This window comes from Halichoerus grypus, chromosome 2 (assembly GCF_964656455.1).
Source record: "Halichoerus grypus chromosome 2, mHalGry1.hap1.1, whole genome shotgun sequence".
In the NCBI taxonomy this organism is placed as follows: Eukaryota; Metazoa; Chordata; class Mammalia; order Carnivora; family Phocidae; genus Halichoerus; species Halichoerus grypus.
In genome coordinates this window covers 117,233,570-117,252,595 of record NC_135713.1, presented here as the reverse complement: position 1 = coordinate 117,252,595, position 19,026 = coordinate 117,233,570, and the positions used below count along the sequence as shown (strand labels likewise).

The 19,026-nt window shown below is 49.8% G+C and overlaps 1 protein-coding gene and 1 long non-coding RNA gene across 5 annotated transcripts in view; one reads left to right on the top strand and one right to left on the bottom strand.

Annotated features, from left to right (window-relative positions):
• Nucleotides 1-19,026, top strand: part of LOC118550951 (uncharacterized) — a 360,365-nt gene that overhangs the window by 317,078 nt on the left and 24,261 nt on the right. Inside the window, exons 9-10 of the long non-coding RNA XR_013445824.1 lie at nt 16,439-16,546; nt 17,944-17,989. This is a non-coding gene — a long non-coding RNA (uncharacterized LOC118550951). The remainder of the gene's footprint in view (nt 1-16,438; nt 16,547-17,943; nt 17,990-19,026) is intronic.
• FGF1 (fibroblast growth factor 1) overlaps nt 1-19,026 on the bottom strand; it is a 93,569-nt gene that overhangs the window by 65,958 nt on the left and 8,585 nt on the right. For all 4 annotated transcript variants that reach the window (XM_036099128.2, XM_036099126.2, XM_036099127.2 and 1 more), the window contains exon 2: nt 18,639-18,790. The gene's annotated coding sequence lies outside the window, so the exon portion shown is untranslated. The remainder of the gene's footprint in view (nt 1-18,638; nt 18,791-19,026) is intronic.

Here is a 19,026-nt window from a genome sequence, read left to right as displayed (position 1 = left end):
GGGGTGTTTTTGGTTATTCTACCTGTGCTAGATTCATGGCTCCGTCAACGTCTACAGGTTTCATTCTTGACTTTAGGTGGGATGAGCCTTTTCCCTGGGGACAGGAGCCTGGCCCCTGGAGTCAGCCCCACTGAGGGCAAGTCTTGACTTGGCTGCTGCTCACCATGAGACTGGGGCTAGGCACCATCACCTCTCTGAACCTCAGTTCTCCCTCTCCTCTATAAGGGGGTAACAATATTACCTACCCTCCTAGGGTTTTGTGAGGATAAAATGGCATAGAGTTCTGTAAAGGGCTTAGCACAGTGCTGCATTGCATACACATTGAATAATGATGATGATGAGACTAATAATTAAATAATAGCATTACCTTATATAACCAGATTACATTTTCTAAAAAGTGTTACTATTATTATTCCTGAACTACCTGGGGAGCCCCGCTGCAAAACATCCAACTGGGACTCTCAGCAGGAAGGGATCTCAGAACCCAAATCGGCGCTCCTGTTCTGCGCTGGTGTGTATCTAGGACTGCGGCCTCACCTTGCATGCTCTCCCCCAGCTGCCATCCTCCTTCTTGAGCCAGCTTTCCATCTCCCCAGCACTCCCCTCCTCAGGACTTTGGCCCCTTTGGACACATTACTTTAGGAACTTTTTGCCTTGGGAAGATGGCTGGCTCATCTCCCTTGGAAAAGACCACCACAAACCCCAGGGTTTCTCAAGCAATTAGTGACCCAAGAGCTCCCCCCAACGAGCCTCCTCTCTGTCCCATCATCCTCCTGTCTCTTCTTGCACCCTTGGTCACTTCTCCCAGCGGTCTGCCTCTGTCCTTGCTGGAATTCCCTCAATATGCAGTAGCCTACATGTAAATGCATGTTTTTTTCAAACCCTCTTACCTCTGCCTAATGAGTCTGGCTTATCAAAATCAGTCAGGATCTGTGTACCACATAAATAACTCACACACCAGAGCCTCCCCGTATCTTCAGATCTCCCTGGTGTTTCCCATCCGAAATTCTCCACAGTCTTGAGAGCATTGCACGTATTTCCTCTCCAAGTGGTATAAACAGGCTTTCCTCTGGGGAGGCTGCAGAGGCTCCCGGGCAGATAGGCTCTACCAGCTCCTTTCTTTATCCCTGATATTTCTTTTTTTTTTTTTTTTTTTTAAAGATTTTATTTATTTATTTGAGAGAGAGAGAATGAGAGAGAGAGCACATGAGAGGGGGGAGGGTCAGAGGGAGGAGCAGACTCCCTGCAGAGCAGGGAGCCCGATGTGGGACTCGATCCAGGGACTCCAGGATCATGACCTGAGCCGAAGGCAGTCGCCTAACCAACTGAGCCACCCAGGCGCCCTATCCCTGATATTTCTCCTCACTTCATGAGGACCCAAGCTAGAACTAATGACTTTTCTCCAGGTTGGCTCTCTGGCAAGCCTTTCTCTTTTGAGGTGAGACCCCACCCCCACCCCCACCCCCCGCAATCTGCCTTGTTCCGCCATTAATAGCTGACCTGCCTCATTGCATCGATCCCGGGATCAGGAAAACCCGGATTTTTATGTACACCTTTGCCAACAGAATTGCAGTGTTGCACGAGCCACTCCAGCATGGCATTTGATGAAAGTTCTCTAACAACACTGGTTTCCCCTCAAGGTCTGGTTATCACAGAGTTGGATCCGGAGCAGCATCATGGGCCCTCCAGATGCCCCTTGGGGAAGCTGTGGAATTAGGACTTTTCACTGGGTTTGCGACACAACAGAATGACTCTCATGGTCTAAGGAGTGTGCCAAAAAAAGGCCTAGCCTCTCAGAACTTGTTTCTGCTCACTTAAAAATCTTAAGGACATAGTGCAGTGTGCTGGCTGGGTTGGGGCATAGGGTTTCACACAATGCAGCAGTACTGGGGCACCCTTGAATCAGAGACTGGAAAGCACAGTGTGTTAGACAAGACTCCCAACATTTACCTATTTATCTGTCTGTCCATCTGTATACCCTCAGACATGTTTCCCTACCCGCCCCCCCCCCCCGAATGTGGCATTTAAGCCAGGCTATGGAAGACAAAGTGGCATTATAAAGATGTCTAGACTACAGCAAGATGAGCCAAACTCTAGCCAGGGGAAGAAATAAAGCAAAGAAAGGCCACCCACCTTGTAGTTCCTCCCCAGCTAAGGGGCAGAGGCAATGGAAAGAAAGGGGTGGGCTTTCTCCCACTCCCAAATGTCCACACTACAGAGGTCTTCTCTTGGGGGGATTTGAAGACTGAGTGCCTCGTGTGGTCAGGTTTTGGGACCTGGGGCCACATTGGTCCAGGCTCTCCAGGGCTACGCTCCCTGTTCATGCCCACAAAGGATGGAGGAAGCACGCTGGCTGGCCCACTGGTGGCTGCCTGTGTACAGCCCTCTGGGCAACCAGCTTTTCCCCTTTCCCACCCTTCCCATCCTGGCTCTCCCCTCTGGCCCCACTCCCATGGGCTAGGATGCCACAGAGGTCCTGCCTGCCTGCCCTTATTCACAAAGGCAGGTCTGTCTGGAGCGGAGCAGGGCAGGCCCTCAGGGGAGGGCCTGGGCTCCACACCTCTCTCCTTAAGGAAACAGACAGGTCCAGTCCAGTGAGTTGGGGAGAGGCTGTTGCCCTTGTTAAACATCTCCTCACAGGCTCAGGCAGAGACCCGGTGACTGCGTGAGAGGAAAGTGCTCTGCTCTGGGCACCCGGTGCAGCAGGGCTGTGCGAGAGGGGTGTGTCACCACCCAAATCAAACTAGATTAAACCAAGTGGGATGCAACTAGCTGCTATCCAGTCCTTTGCCCTCCATCAGTCAAAAAAGCTTTCCTCTGAAAATCTCCTCTATTTCCTAGTTAATATGCCAAAGAGAAGACATGGCCACTAGCCATTCTGCATTTGTCATCTCTCAGAGACTATGATTTACAGCATGACCTTGAGCTTCACTGCTCTGGAGGTCACTGTCCCCATGCACTTAGTTGAGCCACCCTTAGTAAGTGTAAAGGACCTAACAAAACACAGTAAAGGAGTAAAGGTGGGGTCGTGGTCAAAGGCATGGGCTCTGCAGTCAGGATTCCTGGATTTAAACCCAGAAAGTCAGCTTACCTGCACGAGGAGACCAGGGATGGTGCCCGCCCCACGTGCTCGCTTTAAGGATGCAACGAGGTAACACGAGTGAAGTACAGGGCTCCCGGCACAGGGAAAGCATCTCATAGTTCTAGCTATGATTTTTGCTGTTAGGATTATTCAGAATGAATAAGACCAACTCCCTATGCTTGATGGAGGGTGAGAAGTGAAATCGTGCATGAGACAGACCGTGGTAAGCAGCAGGATGGGAGTGTGAGAGCCCTCGGAAGACAGGGTCCGGGGGGACATGGCAGAAGCTGTGGCCGCTCAGCCATAAGGACAGACAGGCTTCGCGCATGTGGATGTGGGATCAGGGGCCGGCTTCACCAGGGGCCCAGGCATGGGACGTAGAGGTGGTCTCCCCGCAGAGGGGTGGGTGCTGCTGGGCAGGGGGATGTGCAGGTGCCTAGGGTCACCTCACACTCGTTCAGAGTCAGGTCATAGAGGACCTCAGTGCCATTCTGAAGAGTTTCGACTTTTATCTGTAAGCACTGGGGAGCCAGTGGAAATTTTTGAGAAGGGAATTTGGAAGATACTTCTGGTAACATTTTGTGGGAAAATTTTGGTGGTGGGAGAGGGCAGGGCAGAGGCAGAGCCAAGGCCAAGGGGCACAGTGCTCTGTGTTTCCATCCCCAAAAAATTCATCAGTCTTCAAGTCCTTTCTTTAATGCTCATCTTCTTCACTGGAGTGCACGCTGGTCAAGGGCAGGGGCCTCGTGCTTCCTCTGCACTTTCGTATCCTCAACACGGTCCCTGGTGCTCCATCAATAGTTGTTGAATGGAAATAGGAGGTCCTAAACTAGAGCCATGAGAGTAGAAGGGGGATGATGGGTCCAAACCACGAGGGGTGGACAATGAGTCGGATTTGGCCAATGACCGGAACTCAACATAGGAATCATCAGATAACTCAGGGTGTGGGTGCGCAGGACAGAGACAGGAATAGAGAGGCTGTTCACCGACAGGGTGGACATAACCAGAAGAATCCCACTCTACAGAGCAGAGGGGGGCTCCCTAGGGCATGTGCTGCATCTAAAACGAGTCACCCATCCCTACGGAGCTGAGGGTGGGGCCGGCTGTGGAGGCAGGGCTCTGCGGAGAGGTCAGAGTTGGAAGAAGGTGCAGGAGAGTCAGAGCAGAGGGGAGAGGTGGGATCTTCAAGGGAGATCAACCTGGAACCTGAGGAGAGAAGTGAACAGAGGCGGCTACCCTGGGGGGCACCCCACGTTCTCAGATCCACAATATGTGACAGTTCTCTCAGAGAAGCCACGGGACACAGGCCCAAGGCACACGGTCACAGCATTCAAGGCGAAAGCTGGCACTGGTCCGTACTGTGCAAAACTCCAGAGGTTCAACAGGTGGAAAATGGCAGACAGAGCTGTAGGATTAGTCTCCCACCTCCAAGTTCTGTTGTTCTGATCACTTCTTACGCTGTCACTGAGGTCCTTCTTCCGGAGGAGGATCTGCATGCGTCATTGCTTCCATTATCAGAAACCTTCCATTGCTTCCCACTTCCTAGACAGTCAGGCCCAAAGCCCGTGGCAAAGCATTTCAGTGACCCCACATGTGGTCTGAAAAGCACCCCCTTCTCCTACATCCTTCCCCATCTCATCAGGCTGCGGTGCTCCCTCTCCTTGTTGCATACCAGGGACTCTCAAGCCTTCATGGTTGGTGTAGACTCTTCCCTTAGCCTGGAAGGCCCTTCCCCTCTGATGGCTGCTAATTACAACTCTTCTCATCCCTCAAGACCTCTATCGAATGCTACCTCTATTGCAAAGCCTTCCATGATATCTCCAGTAAGTAGGGCCCTTCCTTCCTTCCAGGACCCATGGAGTGCTTCGCCTAGCCATTATTTCATTCTTTCTAGGATTCCATCGACCTGATGGCTTGTCTCTCCCCTCTGCTAGCTTATGTTATGAGAGGAAAGGACACATGCTGTCTTTGAATCGCCCACAGCACGAGCTCTCATGCATGGAAGGCAGTCCACCAACACCCGCAAAGCCTATGAAGAGAGAAGTACCCCAGAGCAGGGGTTGCTGACAGCTCCACCACTTCCTGTTAGTTATTTGGAAATTATGGGGTGCCTCATAGTTATTTGGCTTTAGGGGTTCACTCTGTAATTAATATCTTGGCCCAGCGGGGGGTTGTCTTACAACCGCATGTGTTACCCATGCTCTCTAGAGCCATTTTGATATGGAGGATACACTCTTACACCTACACTAAGATTTTGCCAAGCATTGCCTGGAGTTAGACGAAAATGGAAAAGCTTGGCCTGGCCCATCAGAAGTGCTTTATCATTATGTGTTGTCCCTGATGGCAGTTTAGAGAAAGCCCTAGACAGTTCCACCAGGATCATAAACATATTTCAAGAGCCATGAATTAGGAGGATAAAGTTTCCCAAACACTCAATTTACAAACTCAAAAAGCATCTGTTCATTCAATCATCTATCATCTTCTTCTGCCCCTCTGACAGTATTTGGATGTAATGAATATCCTGATTTATTTCTCAACAGCTTGCTGTCTGTAAGGAAAACATACATTCAAGAAATATATTCAGCAAGGCTCAGTGAGCACCTACTACATGCCAACAGTGTGTCTGGGTTAACAATGTACAGTATACAAGTCAGGGTAGTTCTTTCTGTGGTCTGTGTTTTAGGGGTTAGATATTTTCTGTTTTGTTATATAAAACTGAGAGCAGTTGAGGATTGCTATAGACAGTCCTGCTTTTTTTTTTTTTTTTTTTTGCCTGCTTTGTTTTTATTTTAGCATAGACATTTATAAAACACAGCTGGCTAAATGCTAACTGCAGCTGTGAACAACAGAATTTAAATATATCTCTAATCCAACAAACCTGGTTCTTGGCAAGGAAGGGGGGGAAAGTTAATTTTTTTTTTTTAAGATTTTATTTATTTATTTGACAGAGAGAGACAGCGAGAGGGAACACAAGCAGGGGGAGAGGGAGAGGGAGAAGTAGGCCTCCCGCGGAGCAGGGAGCCCGATGCGGGGCTTGATCCCAGGACCCTGGGACCGTGGCTTGAGCCAAAGGCAGAAGGCAGACGCTTAACGACTGAGCCACCCAGGCGCCCCAAGTTAATTGTTTTTTAATTTAGTCTTACACACACACACAAAGAGTAAAAGGGTAATATAGCCAGAGGGTATGTTGAGTGATTTTTTTTTTTTTTTAGTTCATTTTACTTGGATCCTGCACTGTAGGTTGGGCGGGAGTTTTCCAAAGCACTGAACCTGTGAGAAAAGTCTTTGTCTATTTTCATAATGATAGAAACCATCATTTTTTGAGCATTCATTCTAGGCTGGGCAGTTGCTTGAGAGCTTTGCCTGATTTACCTCATTGCATCCTCTGGGGTATATGCCATTTACACATGAAGAAACTAAGGCTCAGAAAAATGAACTTGCCTGGAGTCAGGCTGCTGGTGAGGGTAGGATTGGGAACAGACAGCCAGCTGCCTGACTTCAGGGCCCACATTGTAGCCACAACTGGAATTTTTCTTAACCTACCTGCATTGCAACACAGTGGCACCAAAAACATACTTGAGAGGTGAGTAATGACAAGACTGGGAAAGTGGAGAGTATTGTAAATGACATCTCCTCCGCTTTGATTCTGACGGACAGATGCCAGAAATATGCTAGCTGGCCTACCCAAAAGAACCCCCTAAGTAAGTGTCTTTCTCACTTTTGTATTTCAATACATAGTCATTTTCTCTTTAATAGTAATATAGATTGCATAAATGTTTTTTAGAAGGAAGTTCAATAAAGCATTATTGATATTAGTACTACAAACTGAATATCCAGTAAGAGAGGGCTCATTAAATAAATTCTAGGGGTACGCACTGCCACTGTGAAGAATTCTCTTTTAAAAGAATATAAAATGGGGCGCCTGGGTGGCTCAGTCAGTTAAGGGTCTGCCTTCGGCTCAGGTCATGATCCCAGAGTCTTGGGATGGAGCCCCCATCAGGCTCCCTGCTCAGCGGGTGTCTGCTTCTCCCTCTCCCTCTTCTGTTCCCCCTGCTTGTGCTCTCTCTCTCTCTCTCAAATAAAAAAAAAAAAAACCTTCAAAAAATAAAAGAATATAAAATGGAATGGAGAATGCCCATGATATATCACTAAGTGAAAAAGTAAAAGTCCATAAATATTGTATGATCCCATTTTTGTTTTATACACACATACTATCTATATGCGTAGATAGACAGGTAGGAGATAGAAATGGACAGACAGAAACACAGGAAAAGGACTAGAAAGATATCAATATCTTAATATGATTATCTCCGGATAATGGGTAAATTTTTTTTCTGGTATTGCCTACATTTCCTATAATGAAATATATTAATGATGTAAAGATAATTTTTAAGTAACACATACTCATTAACCCAACAATTTCAGTAAATAGATAGTTTTTGAGTATCCACTATGTACCAGGCTCTATGTATTCCAAACACTAGAAAATAAAATAAAACCAAAAAAGAAAATTTACTGATATCCCTGCTCCACTCACATTTTGGATGATCTCCTTCAGTGTAGTTTTTAAAACAGAGTCATCACAGAGCAGGCAGCCCTGAGCCCTGGTCGTTAGGAGTTCGTTCAGCCAGTCCGGGCCAACCAGCCCCGAGCCCTGACTCTGCCTCTTGTACCAGCAGACGTCACTGCCCCCTAAGCCTTCGTGCCATTACCAGTGAGCAGGACTAAGAGTGGTACCTGCCTCATGGGTCTCTTGGAGGATTCAGTGAGTTACAAGTAAAGTGCCTTGAGGTACACAACAAGTCATGTTGTTGTTATTATTACTGCATGTAGAACGGATACATTGCTATTCCACTTTGTTTTCCTTCTCCTTGCTTCCAAAGAGTATAAACAGTTGTGTTTCTCTTGGACAGCAGAGACCACTGTTCAGGTCCTTTGGGCATATAAAGTCACCTTTGGATTTTGTGTGTAGGTGGGATCACCCAGTCAAAGCCATTTGGTCTCATATCCAAGCCAAAGCTGTAAAGGACAGAGAGAGCCGCCATGGTGTAAAGGAGAATGTATACGCCTTTCAGAAAACCATGGGAGCCAATGTTGGACAAGGATCTTACTTAATTGGGTTTGGAAACCTAATAAATCTGGCTAGTTATAGGCAATAGGACATCTAAACTTTTATGGTTTATTCTGACCACCTCGACTTTGGGGCTTGGTGTTCTATTCTGTCTTCTGAATGTGGGACACTTAGGACTCTGGAAGGAGAACGTCCAGTGGCAGGCTAATTCTTGGAAGGGCCTGCCTGTTTCTAGCTGTAGCACTGCCCGGCTCCAGCCTAGCCACCGTCATTTCCTTTCTGCACGATTCTGAGGCCTCCTAACTCATGCCCTGCCTTCCCTCCTGCCCCTCTTAGGGTCTGTTCTCCATTCACAACCCGATAAGCATCTTAAAATGTCAAGTATTGGGGCACCTGGGTGGCTCAGTTGGTTGGGCTGCTGCCTTCGGCTCAGGTCATGATCCCAGGGTCCTGGGATCGAGCCCCACATCGGGCTCCCTGCTCAGCGGGGAGCCTGCTTCGCCCTCTGCCTCTGCCTGCCTCTCTGCCTACTTGTTCTCTCTCTCTCTCTGTCAAATAAATAAATAAAATCTTTAAAAAAAAATGTCAAGTATTGCATGTCACCTCCTAATTCTAATCCCCACTGGCTTTCCACTGCCCTCAGACAAAAGCCCTAACTTTCAACGTGACTCCACATCTCTGCATGATCTGTTCTTTGCACACTTCTCCATTTTGAGCACGTCTCCCCATTACCCACGGTGCTTGAAGTATCCTGGCCTTCTGTTGGAATTCTAGAACACACCAAGCACTTGCTCACCTCAGGACCTTACCCCCTAGTCTTCCTTCCACAAAGAATAGTCTTAGCCTTACTCTTTGCATGCATGACGCCCCTCATTCCTCTGGCTTTCTCTTCTGTGCCACCACCTTAGAGAGGCTTTCCCTGTCTACCTGATTTGTAACAGCTTCTCTTGTTCCAGTGCCTTGTTTGTCCCTTTTATAGAGTAGATCTGAACAAATTTCTACTTACTTCCAGTATTTACTTGGTGTGTGTGTACGTGCCTATCCCCAGTGTTCCCTACCCTGTTAGAAAGTAAGCTCCCCGAGGGCAGGGACTGTATCTTTCCCTTTGTTTTCATGTCCTCTGGCAGAGCCCTTCATAGAGAAGGTGCCCAATAAATATGAAAGGAAGGGAGGGAGGGAGGGAGGAAGGAAGGAAGTCTCCGAAAAGGGGGATGCTTTTCCAGGCAGCCCAGTTTCCCGGGAATGTGGGCAGTGTGTCCTGCTCAGCCCTAGCATTACTGTGCAAGTTTTAAAAATAAAACCCCTGGGTGGAGTGAGAAGCCTTTAAAGAGGATGGGGGAGAGATAATGAGAAACATGAGCGGCCAACGCAGGCCCAGCAGGATGTGGGACTGGCCAGGAAGAGAAAGGGACCTTGACTCCGGGGAAACACTGACTTTGGGGCTGTAATAGTCTGACGAATGTAGGACTCCTAATTAGTCACCAGAGGTCTTTCTCTTGATCTACAGTATAAAAAGACTTTAAAGTAACCAATTCAGGCTCTGCTTCCATCCTACAATAAGACATGTTGAGAGCTCTTTTGAAGAGATGTTCTTTACAATCGCTGAAACAGGGGCCTCCACACCCCACATCTGACTGCCGTTCCATCAGAAGAAGGAAAGGCCAGGAGGTAACAGAGGCGATGAAGGCTGCTTTGGCTCACCCTCCCCCTGACCTTCCCCAGGGCCCATCCCAGCGTGGGATCCGAACCTCCCACCACAGTAGGGCCCCGGCCAGACATCCTAAGGTGTATCCGCCCTCCAAAGGCTTGGCTCAGTTCTGGGGCAGCATAAGGCAGGGAGGATCAGGTCAGCGGGTCACTAGAGACAACTCGGACATCGCCTTGGAAACGCTCTCCCCCCATGTGTGCTGCTTCCATTTGGATCCACCCTGAACCAGCTGCGTGTTAGGTCCTCGGGCCTCAGTGGGAGGTGGAGAGGCATCTGGGGAAGTTCAGAGTGGGTCAGGAAGGGGTCCCCCTCCTTTAAGGAAGACCATCAATCTTCAGGTCTTCGTGAGAAGTCTGACATCCCAGGGGAGCAGCAGGCTGAAAATCCATAATGTGGGCTTGGCTCCCGCGCTGCAAGGATGGGCTGAGCTGAGTGTGGGGGCTGCCAGCATCCCCTCCTTCAGACCATGGCCTGGACCCCTTCCCATAATCCATCTCTCTGTGCTGCTCCAGAAGCCAAGTGATGTGCTCACGGTCACCTGGTGCAAGCGAATATTGGCAAACCTTTAACACATTGATCGCTGCTGGGGTTTTTCCATATCCACAACTATGTGATGGTCAGAAAGGCCACAAAGGAAGGCGTGTAGAGAGAGACAGCTGGAGCTCTACACACCACATTTAACCTCCACCCCACTCTCTAGAGGCAGCTCTTGTAGAAGGAGCCCAGAGGATAAAAAGGACCAGTTCCTTACGCAAGGTCATGCAGGAGGGAGGGACGGAGCAGTGGACAGCCTGAATGCAAAAGCCGGGCCAGTCCGGCCTACACCAGCCTGTCGCTTTCATCCCAGCAGTCGGACTTTCAGATGACTTAAGCTCAAAGTCCCGGACCGGGGCGCTAGAGCAGAATTTGTGAGGAGTCTGTGCCCTGAGGAACCTCATGCCCTTGGATGGGTGGGAATCCCAAAAGCTGTTTTGTGAACTGAGCAGAAGGAGCCTGCTGAAGCTGACTCCTTTAATTGTTTGTTGGAAACGCCCACAGCCTACAAGTCCTGAACAAGTGGCCTGTGTCTGTTCCATGCTTCAACTCTTCAAGGGCTCTATGGCTTCCTTGGCTAGTTGTGGGTTCCTGACACGAGGATTTTAGAGTGCTGAGAAAGCACAGGGTGATTATTGTCCCTTGAAACAAACAAACAAAAAAACTGATGGAAGAAGAGCAGGACAGCAGGTGACCTTCATGTCCCAGGAACATTTTTTTAGATCAAATAAATTCTTACAAAGACTTCTAAAAAAGCCTTGTCAGTAGCAATAATTACTATTTTAATGGGCAAATACTGTGCTGTGTGTTACATCCTAAAACATTTTTGGTGCTTTACACGGACTGTCTCACTAAAGCCTTAACCCAACCCTATGAGAGAGCAGCACCTAACATTGATAATGTAACGCAGAATGGACTTCGCCTCTATTACCGCCCATATTCCCAGAAGCAACCCCAGGAAACAGGTGCCCCTGTTCTGTTTTACAGAAATGGAGAAGTTGGCCAGGGCTATGCATCTGTTGAGAGTCAGAGCCAGAATTCAAAGCCAGCCTTACCCTAGAGTCCATGCCCTTGACCGTTTTGCTCCCCTACCATTAGGCACCACAGACTGTCACTCTGAACTAATGAAAGGGTAATGAGAGCAGTGGGGCAGAATCGGAACAGTGAGATGAATCTTGGGCTTCTCTGCTTACTGTCTTTCTAAGGCACTTGGAACTCTGCTTCCAGAGCCCTCCACAAAGGCATCCAGGACCAGCCGGGGAGAATGGAGCAAGTTTTTTGTGGCCACCTGAGCGAAGATTTTGTGCTTGCTCCTATAACTGAAATTCCTTATCACTAAAGGCCGAGAAGCCTGGGTCGACCTAGCCCATGACTCTGAACTGGGGGAATGTTCTCTGGGCTGCAGACTTGCTCTATGTGGGCTCCAGGGAGTGACTGGAGCCTTCACCTCAGCTCTCCCCCTGTTGCCATTTCTAAACTCTGACAGATCCTGAGGAAGGACAAGGAGAGTCTCATTTTTAGAGGTTCTTTATGTCCGCAGAGGTATTGGTCCAGCACTTTGCACACATTGATTAATCAATGCAAACTGCTTCTGTTCCCATCCGACTGATGGCGAAGGCAGAGATGCTCTGTTCCAGCTGCCTCCATGGCTGTGAGGGCCGGAACACACCAGATCGACCTCTCCCTTCTAGGTGCCTGACATCACTTACTTGCCTTTGATGCCCATCAGCCAAAAGATGTTGTTCATCTCTAAGCATGAATAATACAACTAAGCTGGATTTTTCCAGACAACCAAAGTGAGTGCTCTGAAGAGATGAGACTAGGCTGGATAAGCCAGAGTCGGTGGCATATAGCATGGGGGCCCCTGAGGGGTGTGCTCCCCTAAGGCAGGGTCGGAGGCACTTGATGCAAACTTGTCAGCTTTGCTTTCAGATGTGATGCGCCCCTTTCTAGAGCTATGAGGAGCAACAGAGAGTGTCCTTGACCTTGGCTTTCCCACTCCAAGACTGTATGATTCACTCATTCATTCCTTGGGCCAATATTTATCGAGCACCTGCTCTGTAGCGAGGCTCTGTCCTAGGGATGCAGCACGGAACAAGATGGATGAGATCCTGCTCTCATGAGTGGGGAAGTTGGGCAATAGTAAGTCTTTAAAAAATTGAAAAGTCCAGACTGGGACAAGGGCCATGAGAGGGAGAGACAGGAAAGAAAGCCTCTTTGGGGAGTTCCCAAGAGAGGTGAGGCCCGAGGGGGAAAAGACCTGCTATGTGAAGAATAGGGTAGAGCATTCCAGACAGATGGAACAGAGTCATAAAGTCCGAGAGGCAGGCAAGGACATGGCACCCCAGAGGAACAGGAAAGAGGCCAGTGGGGCAAGAGTGGGTGAGAGATGTGAGAGGAGCAGAGTCAGGGGATCTTGCTCGCCAAGAGGCCTCGGGCTGCTTATTCACCTTCCTGAAAATCACCTCTCTTCTCCAAAGTGTGCTCCGCTTGTTCCGAGAACTCATCCTTGCTTAGCCAAATCCAGTCCCTCTTCAGAAAGAAAAAGGAAGAGAGTTCTTTTTGTGGGAGGCAGGGCATCTGGCGAAGGCCTCCCGTGCAGATTGTGCCCACAACAACAGGCATGGATGAGAAGGATCCCGGCGATGGGGATGGTGTGTGTGTGGTAGGGGGCCACTTCTGTGCCTGGGAGGGCTACAGGCTCCAGGCTCAGCTGAATACTGCTCCCAGGAACTCATGAATAAGGCAACATTGGACTTTGCCCTGCTCCTTTCAGACGCTTCTCTGCCCACTCTCACCCCTGATAGCCTCAGGGGTCTTTCTGGGCTTCCTGCCCTTACTTCTTTCCCTTTCACAACCGGAATCTCTGCCCTTCTCGGCAGCCCCATGGAATCATTAGCCTCCGGGATGCATGCAAGCTCCTCTTGTTTCAGGCAAAGTACGCAAGCAGAGAGGTCATATTCCGGGGCCTGCCTCTCTTTGTCCTCCAAAGGATGCCGAACAGGGGGCTGCCTGGTCAACCCGTCTGAGGTGCCCAGTTTGCTAATCAACCTCGCTGACAGGAGAAAAGTGTCCCTAGTTGACCCTTTCCAGTGGGACCATGACGAACACCTAGAATGTGCTCTGTTGAGGGTCGACCATGGCTACAGCAATTTTTAGGAAGTGTCCTGGAACTTCAGTCCCGAGAAGCAATGCAGCCAACCCCAAGTTTGGGAGCTCAAAAAGCCTGATGTCTGGCTTCAGGATGGATCCGCTGCTAAACCACACCATCAGCATCTCTATCCCAGCATTCCCTTTGTTGAAAGGAGTTTTCCCTATATAGGATGGCTTCCTTCTCCGGCCTTCTGTGGTTCTCATTTGAAGAACAAAAATCGTCAACACAGCTGCCATGGTCCAGCCCCGTCCTGGCCTTGAGCTCTGGCTAGCTCCTCTTTCTTCTTCCCTGCATTCCAGCCACACTGGCCTTTCCACCACTCCTTAGCAGTGCCACACTTCCTCATCCCGTGTGACCTTGGCAGTACTCCTCCCTCCATCTGAAACACTCATCCCTCACCCAGTGGACCCTTGCCAGTCCCCCACATCTCAACCCAGGCATCACGAACTCACCAAAGCTTTTCCAGACCCCCCGACTGGGTCGGGTAGTGCATTTGCTTTCCTGAGACACTCGGGAGAAGTACTGCGTGATTGAGATCTGTGTCCCTATCTGGCCTCCGGCTTTCCTGAAGGTAGGGGCCACCCATTCCAGGCTCTGTTGTACCCCAGTGTTCCCTAACATGCTCCCTGGCACACAGGTGGCCTCCCACAGGGGAGTGGGATGGACCTGACATGGGCATGATCGACCCTCAAGTATCCCCCATCCCAGTCCCCACTCTCTCTCCTTTTCCTCTTCCTGCCTCTTTGTTTCTTTACTTTCCCTTCCTTCCTCCCTCCTCATCCTTGCTGTTCATTCCTTCTTCCTTCCTGGGACTTGGACCTACTTGTGACTCCCATGAACAGTGTTGAAGCCAACAGAAGAACAGTCGTGAGTTAAAGAAAAGAGAACGTTGTCATAGCTTGGTATAACGTGTTGGCCTCAAACTAGATCACCCCAAACTCAGGGCCTGCGGGGGGAATGTAGGACTCCGGTTCCCACTGTAGTAGTCTGCTAGGCTCCCGTAGGAAGTACCACAGACCATGTCTCAAACAACAGAAGTGTATTGCCTTGTAGTCCTGGGGGCCTGAAGTCCAAAACCACGGTACCGGCAGGGCTGGTTCCTTCTGAGAGTGGTGCGGGAAAGAGCTGTCCCAGGCCTCTCTCCATCTTATAGATGGCTGCTAGCTCCTTCTGAGGCTGTGAGGGAGGGATCTATTCCAGGCTCTGTCCATGACCTGGAGATGGCCCTCTTTTCCCTGTGTCTTCATCTCTTCGTCATCCCTCTAGATGTGTCTCTGTGTCCCAATTTCCCCATTTTATAAGGTCACCAGTCATTCTGGATTAGGGCCCACCCTAATGACATCATTTAGACTTGATTTCCTCTGTAAAGGCGTCTCCAAATAAGGTCACATTCTGATATTCTGGGGGTTAGGACTTCAACATGCGAATTTAAGGAGAGGATATAGTTCAACTCATAACACCTGCCTTCCACCTGTGCATTGCCCCAACCCTTTTTGATTTATTGAAGGAGAAAAAAGTAGGGAAGCACAGGGACACATCATCTTCTGAGGAAGTTATGTGGGAGCCGGGGAACAGAAGCAGACGAGAGAGGAGTGTGAACCAGAGAAAGACACCCACGAGTGAGAAGGGAAAGGCTGACCTGACAAGCAGCTAAAACCCCAGTTGTCGCCTGGCCAAGAGGTTACATGCTGCTTCTCTGGTAATCGGCGTTCATACCCCAAATTAGCTGCTCACTAGCAGTGGGGCCTTTCCCCTCCCTTGTAACAGGTGGATAATGACCGCACCTGACTGATGGGATAGCTCTGAAGACTGAGTGAGGGATGGGCATGAAGGGCTTGCCACTGTGCTGGGCACGTAATAACTCAGGGTGCAGCAGGTGTGGTGTGTGGTCCACCTCATGCCAGTGGGGGGTGAGTCCCAGGAAAATGGCCATTCCGGAAGAAGGTGATGGCAAGGAAGAAGCTGACGGTCACTGAGGCCAAATGACTCCATGTTCTTGTTCACAATAATGAAGAGAAAAGAACCAGAGTCATGGTCAGACTTCAGCTGTGGCCTATGGACCAAAGTCAGAATCACCTGGGCCCCACCCAGGAAATGTAGAATCCTGGGGCCCTCGGGAACCTGGCTAAATCAGGACTTCTGTGTGCAGGATCTTTACCTGATTTTTAAAACAAGCTTCCCTATGATTCTTATGCATGTGAAAGTTTGCAAACCACAGATCCTGAAGAGACAGAGATGAGTCTTGGCCGAAGGACCACCCACATCTGCACAGTCCTGGAGCAAGACGGGCATGCTCCTCAGACCTGCCCCCATCGCTAGCATTCCTTGGACAGATTCACAGACGTTGTCTTGAGCAACTGTGCGTAAAGCCAGGCAGAGTACCTGGCACACAGTAAGGGCTCAGGAAACACTAGCAACCAACACAGAAGCCCTTCGATTTCTGAATGCTCCCGAGATGAAAGCAAAACCCATGCCAGAGCCAAAGCACTTCCATGCTGCCCCAAACGTGGCCATAGTGGTCACTCATAGAGTCTCACTTTGGACTTTGGAACAAATGGACTTGTGGACAGCCTTTTCAGACCCACCTTTCAGTAATAACAATGGCAGATACTCACATAGTACTCACTATAAGCCAGGCACTGTGCTAAGAGCATGACTCATTTGATCCTTTCACCAACAAGGATGGTACGTTATTACCCCATTTTACAGATGATGAAACTGAGGCATAAGGCCATGGGATTAATAAATAGCACTGTCTGAACTCGAACTCCAGGGAGCTCAGCTGCAGAATCTATGCACTTGGTCACTATGTTAGGCTGCCTCTCTTAAGTAGTGATATTTAGGAATCAGACAATTACTGTTCCCTTCCTTCCTCTTCTCTCCCTCTAGGCCACTGGTCCAGATGCTTGTCCTTGTCCCCATATCTTGGACTCTGCCTCCCAGCTGCGTTGGATATCCTGTCAGCCCAGGCCCATTCTCTGTTACCTGCCCACCCAGGTAGGTGCCCTCCCTCCTCTGTGGTTGAGTGGGCTTGATCCAGCGGTACCTTGAAGTGGGACACCTTGGCAGTACCCAATGAACATTTGTTGATTAGCGGATCCTTTTTTAAGGAAAAAAACTCATTCGCCTAGAATTTGTGTCATGTGTAGGTGTTAGATTTACCTAAAACAGGGTATGTCTGTGGCACCAATGACTGTAGATTATTTTTCTAGTAGCTTAAATCAAGGAGTATTGCATTAGCCAAGCAACACCGATCTGATCAAGTGGAAGGGGCGTGCCTTCCGGTCCGCACCATCCCTGATTCCTAGAAGCTGGTACAGCAGGCCTGGTAGCACCATGATCCTCCATAGTTGACGCAAGGGCCACAGAATGCATGTCAGCAGACTCAGTGAGCACACCCCCTGTCCTGGGATCAGGCATCCCTTCACTAAGGGTAGAGGAGTGTATGATGTCCCTCCACCGTCACCACTGCAAATACAGTCATCATGGTTGATGCTCCTGGCCTGTGACGTCACACCACCGAACGAAGCAGAGTGCCTCCTTAAATCCTTTCCGCAACCAGGTAAAAGCCATATATGTATGTCTGCACACCAGATTTGGGAGGCAGTTTACAAGAAACTCCGTGTTTCCTCCCTTAATTTTTTGTGCATTAACTTCGCTCTGGATTAAGTACCTCACTTGCCAATCCATTTACTCACACTAAAAAAGGCAGGGTCAACAGAAGAAAGTCTCCAGTGTGCACCAGCCGCCCTCGGCGGCAAGTTGATGATCTTGCCTTCGGATATACAATCTCAAAAGGGGACTTTCCTCAGAAGCCCTCAATGACCAACACAAGGAAAACAAAGGAAAAGGGAATTTGTGACTGTGAATCACAGTCTCCACCAAAATCCACACTCATTCACCCAGACAGCTCCTCACTGGACACCACTTTGCAATGCTAGGCTCATTTCTTTTCAACCCTCTGGCCCCGTCAGGCCGGCTCAGCCCCACACAGCGCCCGGCTCATCCTCTGCCGGATGCTTGCATCTCCCACTGGTGTGCGCAGAGCTAAGTCATAAACAATCACATCCCTGTAGGGAATGAAAGGGAAAGTGCCCAAGCAGAAAAGAATGCAGAAAAGTGGGGGTGGATTGAAACAGCTGGAGAAAGCACAGAGTGTTTACATTCTGCCGAGTCACGGAGGGAGCTCTTGGACCCGAGTGCCCAGATGAGGTGGGTCCCTCTGGGGTCTCTGAAAAATGGGTACTTGATTGAATGCCTGAATTCTACCTCAGACCTGGAGGTCTGAATTTGTCAGGTGCTCCTGTCTAGAAGCCTTGAACACTTTGGGCACGTAATCGTGACGTGGGTGTGGCTAGACTTTCACACACCTTCTCTGCGGTGCCTGTCTGCAGGGGTACGGAGAGGAGGAGGTGATTTTCTGAGAAGATCAGAAGGAAGGTAAGGAATAATCCAGGTGGCTGGGAGGACCGTCAGAATACCAGCCTATCCTATCGCATTCTGCTAATCCTATATTTCAGCCTGACTTTCATACCAAAATGTTGATAAAATCTCAGGTGCCCACCCAGTGAACAGACTTCCTGAGGCAGCTGAACGTCCAGGCTCCCCAAGAGGGTGAGTGTGCCAGCCAGACTCACTAAAGCCACAGATTTTGGCTTCTGCCGAACCAAAAGGGCCACATCCAGCACTTTAGTAAATGAGAACATTCTGCCCCCTCCAGTCCTCACCAGCCTGGCAGTGCAGGGAGGAAGGTGCTGGGCAGCATGGTGCATGATTACTTTTACAGTCTCTAAACTAGGTGCTATTTTTACCTGCCTGTGCCATCAGCAAGCCCTTCCCCCCAAGCAGTCTGCAGCACGGTTTAAACCCAGCCGGAGGGGAGCTTCTGGGTGCCCTTGCAGGACAGCTGGTTCCAGTGGGATCTGCTTCAAACATCCTACTGCCTTAACTTTTCCCGAGTTTTTTTCCATCTCCGCGTCATTGTTGTCCTTGCACTGGGACACGCACACACACACACACACACACACACACCCTCAGCTTTGCATATAAGCTGCTCTTTGTTCCCTAGAACAAATACTCAGATTCTTACCTGAAAAACTTGCAGGCTGAGGACGGTGCCTCTTCGTCCAAGGGGAAAGGGAATCGGCTGGGTGTCGTCCGCTCTGTGTCGCGGTCACTGTGCCGCCGCTGCTTCCCCAGCAGCCCCACACCGGCTCTCTGGACTTCTTGGTTGCTGCAGCTCTGTGTGGGGAGAGGGGACGGGCCGTGGCATGCACATCAGGTTGCTGGTCCGCCTCCAGACACCATGCCACAGAGCCGGCTACCAGTCCCGCGGGGCTGTGTGGGAAGCAGGGAGGCAGGCTGGGGGGCCAAGAATGTCAGCCTCTGGGTCTCTCGCTGGCCTTGTTGGTCAGCAAAGGGGACCTGCCTTTAGACAACAGCCCATGCGGACCCCACCCACAAGGACATACACAAAG